This window comes from Etheostoma spectabile, unplaced genomic scaffold, assembly GCF_008692095.1.
Source record: "Etheostoma spectabile isolate EspeVRDwgs_2016 unplaced genomic scaffold, UIUC_Espe_1.0 scaffold00019277, whole genome shotgun sequence".
In the NCBI taxonomy this organism is placed as follows: Eukaryota; Metazoa; Chordata; class Actinopteri; order Perciformes; family Percidae; genus Etheostoma; species Etheostoma spectabile.
In genome coordinates, this window is record NW_022604792.1 from 32842 (window position 1) to 39212 (window position 6371).

The window sequence follows — 6371 nt, forward strand, 5'->3', positions numbered from 1 at the left end:
CCTCCTTCACTGCTGCAGGCTCCTCCTCTTCCTCCTCTTCCTCCTTCACTGCTGCAGGCTCCTCCTCTTCCTCCTTCTTTCCTGCTCCGGTCGCCAGCTTGACGTCTGCCCCAAGGCGGTGGTTTCAAATTGAGTAACCGGGGTAACAAGTGATTTTTCTTGATTGGGGTTCACTACTTAACTCTCAGAGGAGAAACCCTGGAAAGCAGAATCACGGAGTCAGTGAGTGAGAGAACGAACTGCCGTCCTCGTCTCCAAACCTCTGTCTGTTTATTACAAATTCTCCGAAACACAAAAGCATAAAACAGTTAACAACAACATTCCCTTCGTTAAAACATGTTTCAATTCAATTTAAGAACCGTAACACCATTTTCTTTACTCCCAGTTTTTCATTGGGCAAAATCTTCCACACTCTAATTCCCAGAAATAGTCTCGTCCTTAGCAAAATAAATATCACCCTTACTGTACCGTTTCAATAAAATATATATATCTCTTCTTTCTACCTCCACAAAATTCACCATTATACTAATGTCATCATGGAAATAATAAACCCTCTTTGGCTGTAAATAAATATTCAAACGACTTCAGAGTCAAAACATGAACCATCATACACCTGGGGATAATAGTTCAACTTATAATACATTCCTTTACTAGTCTCTGTACAACTTTTAGGAGGAACTCCCCTTTAAGAGTTAAACAACATTTTAACAGTAACAATCCTGTCAGGATACGTTAAAAACCACAAAATAACTCATTACCAGGGAATGGAAGCACCAGCACCCAGAATCACACACACAACCCTATGTTAACTAGCATGTTAGTTAGCAGTAATTAGCCAGTGCCTATGTTAATGTTAACTAGCATGTTAGTTAGCAGTAATTAGCCTGTGTCTATGTTAATGTTAACTAGCCTATTAATTAGCAGTAATTAGCCTGAGCCTATGCTAATGTTAACAAGCATGTTAGTTAGCAGTATTTAGCCTGTGTCCATGTTAATGTTACCTAGCATGTTAGTTAGCAGTAATTAGCCTGTACCTATGTTATCTCCTAACATATACCTACCTCTCTGTCTCTGATGATTGGGAATGATTGAGATTTCTCTTGCACAGCTACCAGAAGAGTTACAACTTTCAGACAGGTTGCTCACGTCACATCTACGTCTTCAAGCTCAGTTGGAGGCTGCGCAGTAACGCTCAGCATCACCGGGAAAGAGCTTCTAGTAGACTTCACTGGTCTCCGTCCAGAGCAACGGGACCTATTGCTCCATTTCTTTAACTGTCTATGATCCCATCCCGATACACACCTGTTAGCTAGCCGCGAGCTCTATTGTTTACAAAACCCGTTTCCCGCGGTTACAAACGCGGCTCTTTAGCTCGCCTTTACACATCATAAACTCCATAACTAACCCACCACAGCTTCAGTCCACCACACACACGGCAGAAGGAAACCGTCTGTTGTCATTTTTGCCGAGTACCAACCTGGAAAGCAGAATTACGGCATCAGTGAGTGAGAAAACAAACCGCCATCCTCGTCTCCAAAGAGGAGGAAAGTGTCCGTCACCTGGGCCCCGTGGTGTACAGATACCCGCACATTGGTTCCGCTTTCTTTGTTTCCCCGCTACGTTAATATTGCCTACCAATGAAATTTGAAATTCGTACTAAACGCTACGCTGGTTATTATGTTGTCCCTTAAGGGTGTATCACACATTCAAGCTGAAATAAATGTGAAGATATGCTGCTCTATACATGCTAAAAGTAGTGATTATTTACATGGAGTCTGGTGGAGATATGTTGCTCTATACACACTAAAAGTAGTGATTATGTACATGGAGTCTGGTGGAGATATGCTGCTCTATACACGCTAAAAGTAGTGATTATTTAGTGGAGTCTGGTGGAGATATGCTGCTCTATACACGCTAAAAGTAGTGATTATTTACATGGAGTCTGGTGGAGATATGCTGCTCTATACACGCTAAAAGTAGTGATTATTTACATGGAGTCTGGTGGAGATATGCTGCTCTATACACACTAAAAGTAGGGATTATTTACATGGAGTCTGGTGGAGATATGCTGCTCTATACACTCTAAATTAGTTATTATTTACATGGAGTCTGGTGGGTTTGGTGATGGTGATTGGTGATGTTAAACTAAAAGGATCTTACTCTTTAACTAAAGGTCTATCTCTGTAGGGATCCATCCCATAATACTATTAGAATAATAATCTGAGTCTGTCAGAGACCACAACAGAACCTTTAGTGGACGGAAACTTTACCTTTTAATTAGGAGTTGAAACCCAGACACAACAGGAAGAATACATCCATCAAATAATCAGCATGTGGCCTTGTTTTATTGAATTCATTTTGCATTAAGTTGTTCCACATTCCCCAATATTTAAAACAAGTCGATCATTGACGTTATTCTACAAGTCAGATGAATAAATCAGCCAACCCAACTCCCTACGGACTGAGCTACTACTCAGATCTGCTTCACAGTGCAGAGTGTGTGTGATGGTGAACAGACTGAACTTTGATTTCAGCAGCTGGTCTTCAGTCAGTGTTTCTGTCCACAGGAGAGACTCTCAGTCCTGCAGAGGACACAGAGACACTGAGGAACCAGGCCAGAACCCAAACCCAGGATAGAGAGGCTGAGTGAATGTGGTGTTGAAGGTGTGGAGGTGGATCAGTGAGTCAGAGGAGACTGTGTAGAAGGACAGAGAGCCAGCAGGAACGTCCACATACACTGCTACTCTGTTAGAGACAGAACAGGAAGTGAGGACTGTTCTTCTCTTATTGTGACAGACAGAGTAACCATCTTCAGACCAGTTCAGACTCCAGGAATGACTGATCCTCCTTCACATTTGTCACCTTCCTGTTGTTGTCAGACAGTTTGAGGTCTCTGTGTACTGAGTTTCATCAGATGATGGAGTTCTACTATCTGTCCACTAGATGGAGCTAACTGACCATCTAATGAGCTGAAGATCAGCAACTGTTCAGCAGGTATCTCTCCAAGGGGCCTCCGTGTCACATATTACTTTGATACTTAAAGTACATTTAGCTGTTAATATTTACTACCTCAGTACTTTTTTTTTAACACTGCTTGTTTTTGTCTGACATTTACCTTTACATAAACCGCTCCCTCCCTCTTGGGTGAGGGAATATCTCCAAATTAAACAATAAAAGCATCTTTCTCTGACTGCAGGGGCTTGTTGCACGAAACTAGGATAAGGGATTAAGCCGGGATATTCAAGTTATCCTGGAGGAATATAGCTTGGACTCGGTTGCACGAAACCAGATTGAATTAAGCCCAGCCAAGTAACCATGGAGATTTATTCTTTGCGGCTAGCCTGGTCCAGAGCAGGCTAACAGCCGGGCTAAGATTAATCCTGGAGTCTCATGTGTCAAATCAGCTGCCGTCTGATCCGAAATAAACGTGTTTAACAGTTATTGCGTTGTCTTATGCATGTGTTCTGCTTTATTTTTATTAAAATGCATTAGCCTACTTGTCACTATTGAGTTTGATTTAAACCCTACTACAGTTGTTTAGATGTTAGAAATGGTTGCACTGGCACCCAGATGCAGAGTGGGACTTTTCCCGGTGGAACAGTAGTGTGTTGAGGCTGCCTGGCGTGCGGCCGCTGGTTGGTGGCCGCTGCCTGCCGGGTGACCTGCGAGTCACGTCAGTGTCCACTCTCTCTGTAAAAGTAGAGATGAGCAGCGCAGCGTCCGTGGTCTCAGCTTCAGGTTTATACAGGACGCGCTCCGGAGATTAAGTGTGACGATATTAATGTAGCGATATTCCCAGATGATAATAATGGCAGACTGGTCAGAGACCAATACATTCATGATTCATTTTCTTGTCGCTTGTCCTTCTCTAATAAAGGACAGTTTGTGTTACTCCTTAATATGTAGGCCTAGTGTTTTTTTATGCTAGCTTACATTGGTTTCATAACCTTCCTAATAAGTCTCACATCACCGGTATAATAACGTGGCCTATATACAGCACGTATGTAGTGTAGTTTACATTCATCACACTGGGAACACCAAAATGCTTCTTAATCTTTTTATTTTGGTGTGGTCACTTGTCAGAAGAATAAAAAGACATGAATATTGTTTTACATATGCTCACAGCGTGTATTGAAGTCACTTACTTTTTTTCTAGTTGTTGTCCCTTTCTGATTGTTCTGTATGAACATTAATTGTACAAAGAATTAGGAATATTTTATAGAGATTTGTGCATGGTTGTAAAACATGTTCTCACGTTGTGAATAAAGGTTTGAAATTAAGCTTATAGTCCTTGGTCCATTTCCCGAGGAACATTAGTTCCCTCTGCTCTCTTTTGAGGCAAAGGCTATATTTTTAAACCCCCACACATTCAGTCGGGTCCGCTATGTTGGGCTTTTTTTCTCCGTTTGATAAGAGCCATATTTCCCTTTTTGCATATTTTTCCCTCCTCGTTACTTTCCATTAGAAGCTGCTGCTCAGTGGGTGAAACATTTGGCGCATGCGTCTTCTCATCTCTGCATCAGTAAATCTGTGATCGATACCGTGGTCTATTTGAGAAAGCCGTGAACGTGCACTTATCCCAGCTATCTACACCTGGCTTGACATAGCTCCACCTGTTCATCCTGGCTCGGCAAACGTGCAACCGATTAAGCCGCGATGAGCAGATCACACTAAGTCAAGCTGCGCTTATTCATTTATCCTGGATATCTTTATTCTACTTTCGTGCAACAGGCCCCTGGTGTAGAATTAGAAAAAAATAAAATAAGAACCAAAAAGAAAGTTATTACTAGAATACAACAAGAAACAACAACACGAGCGCAAATGACTAGGAGCCAAGTTACCACAATAGTGCATGTAATGATCTGGCGCTGAAGAGGCGGTCAGCCCGGGTTTATGTATTGCAGTGGGTGATGAGTGATGAGGAACAGCTGAGTGGATGACGGAACGTAGATGGAAAGCCACGCCTCTAGATCCCCTGGAACGCCCTCACGGCAAGACAGACAAGACACACAGAAGATAGAGAAGACACGACACAGGTTGGGGAATGCAGCAGACCACAACACTTAGCCCTCGTGACAGGAAAAATGCACCAGATGACCTTCTATCCAAGCAGGGAGATGAGTACAGAGATTTGGGTGCTAGCAAGATGGATGTAGGTTGGCCGTTGTTCATTTAGACTTACCAGCAACATTGTTATGACCCAAACCTGCTTGAAAAACAGCCACAATTCTTTTTAAAGATTTGTGCATGGAACACAAGTGATTGGGAAGCAACTCTAAGCCTGAACAGGGACTTGAACCCTGGACCCTCAGATTAAAAGTCTGATGCTCTACCGACTGAGCTACCCAGGCTTCTAAATCTGCCACCTGTGGAAAAACAATCTCCTGAACTACAAAATGAAGTACGTGGTCACTGTGTCCAAACCTTTGTTATAGAAGTTATATATCATAACTTTAAAGATAATTGCAAATTGTTGACCCAATTTTCAGGACCCAGAGACAGGTCCTACTGAAAATCTGCTGGAGCAGTCAGGATGGCTGAGCGGTCCAAGGCGCTGCGTTCAGGTCGCAGTCTCCACTGGAGGTGTGGGATCAAATCCCACTTCTGACCACAGTTGTTTTCATTTGGAACTAACATCTAAAACATGATATTGGGAATAAAGAACAGAGCAGTTTTTTGTATTTAAGAGGACATGAATGTGCACGAGAAACACAATTGAAAGAACAGCGTTTTGTGAGCATCTTTATTGTCAACACATGTAAAGTTACTGACTGTGATTTAACTAAAGGGTTTTGGTAAAAGTTATCTTTTGTTTTGTAAAACTTTGGGTTGTGTACAAAACAGGAGAAAAGGGTTCTTTGTTGCATCCAGGTTGTTATGTATAACAGATGAAAAGCGCAAATTGACATCATTCCATCCAATACGGGCAAGTTGGGGTTGACAGATAGATTTTAAAATCCACACAGATAAACGGTCATCGTAGCTGTTTGCAGGATTTCTGCCATATTGAGTGACAAAATGTGGGTGTCCTGAAAAAAGGTTCTTTAACTCTACCTCCCCCACCTCTTTTTTTTGTCTCGGCAAGAAGTATTATGCTTTTGGGTCGCCTGTCCATCTCTACATCAGAATCAGAAATACTTTATAGAACCCCGAAGGAAAACTCTGGAAAATACTGCTCCTTCGAGCCAGATTTGAACCAGCGACCTAAGGTCAAATTGTTGGAACCTTGGTTGACTCAGTTTACCAGAGCAGAGTGGCGCAGCGGAAGCGTGCTGGGCCCATAACCCAGACGTCGATGGATCGAAACCATTCTCTGCTAATTACTACGGTTTGTATCAGCATTAAGTCTATTTCCAGTCTGTTGATATTTA

General features: G+C 42.3%; 1 non-coding gene across 1 annotated transcript; it reads right to left on the bottom strand.

The window, feature by feature from the left end:
- Positions 1-5278: 5278 nt before the first annotated feature.
- On the bottom strand, positions 5279-5351 carry trnak-uuu (transfer RNA lysine (anticodon UUU)). Its single transcript has one exon. It is a non-coding gene; the product is annotated as a tRNA-Lys (tRNA).
- Positions 5352-6371: the final 1020 nt, after the last annotated feature.